Source organism: Diachasma alloeum, unplaced genomic scaffold (genome assembly GCF_001412515.2).
Source record: "Diachasma alloeum isolate Michigan unplaced genomic scaffold, Dall2.0 Dall_scaffold_00544, whole genome shotgun sequence".
NCBI lineage: Eukaryota > Metazoa > Arthropoda > Insecta > Hymenoptera > Braconidae > Diachasma > Diachasma alloeum.
In genome coordinates, this window is record NW_021680676.1 from 3,878 (window position 1) to 5,317 (window position 1,440).

Consider the following 1,440-nt stretch of genomic DNA (forward strand, 5'->3'; position numbering starts at 1 on the left):
TCTGTGCCCCCACCCCCACCCACCACCCACATCGTTAAAACCGCGGATCCGCGAATTGATCAACCACCCACCCACCTACTTTCATCCAAAACCCTCCGTGAATTAAATCCGCGAATCCGCGAATTAAAACCGCGAATCCACGAATTAAAACGGCGGATCTCGGAATAGTCAACCACCCACTCACCCACTCATTTTCACCCCCCCTCAATTAATCAACCAATTAAGGCCCAATTAATTAAAACCGCGAGATGAAACCGCGAATCCGCGAACTAAACCCGTGAACCCGCGAACTAAACCCGTGAACCCGCGAGTTAAAACCGCGAATCCACGAGATAAAACCGCGAATCCGCGAATTAAAACCGCGAATCCGCGGATTAAACCGCGAATTAAAACCGCGGATCCACCAATTAATCAACCACCCACCCACCCACTTTCAGCTGACACCCCTTTCAGCTGACCCCCCTACTGGCGCCTTCAACAAGACCTCAAAACGGTTGGCCCAGAACCCGCATTACTACACTACTGCCGTTGGGCTGAAGGATTTGGCCCTGAAAACGGCCGATGGGCTTAAGGATTTGGCCCTGAGAAGAGCCAATGGGTTCGTGGATGGAGATGGGATGCTCAGCACAGGTTTTCAAAAAAACCACCGTCATTTTCTAAGCATAGTTCTGCACGACGAACTATAGCTTGGCGAGCATTCTCCAACTGCTGCTGCGTCAGATCAGCTACTGCTCCATGCAGGCGGGCCACCAAATCCTCCGGATCATTGACTACCTGCGCATAAATTTTTTCTTTGAGAGTTCACCAAAGAAAAAAATCGAGGGGCGTCAATTCTGGTGATCTGTGGGAGAAATAGTAATTTGATTTTAAACAGCGCACGATTATTGGAAGATTAGAGATACTCGTCACTTACCGAGGAGGCCAACGAACTGGTCCAGCTCTCCCGATCCATCTCTCTGGAAACCATTGGTTCAGCATTCCGGTGACTGCTCTGGTGTGATGAGCAGGAGCACCTTCTTGCTGAAACCACACACCTCTGTTTCCTGGGCCATCTCCGAGCAATCCCGGTAAGGTTCCTCCAGAAACATCAGATAGTTTGAAAAAAAAAATCTGAAAAAAAAAATCCCTGAAAAAAAATCCCCCTGAAAAAAAAAATTTGGAATGATGATCTTTCAATTGAAAAAAAAAATTTTAATTATCTTTGTCATGATAAATAATCGATACTTACATTGAGTGGATCAGGAGCTAATCGAATGTGCACCTCATCATTCAAAATTGCACCCCACACATTCAGCCTTTGCCACTAGTGCTGGAAAGAATGAGCCCTGGCAAGGTGGGGATTCTCTAATGCCCAATGGTCATAATTGTGCATGTTGAAAATTCCCTGCCTTGTGAAACAGGACCCATCTGTCCAACACACATTGAAGAGAAAATGAGGAT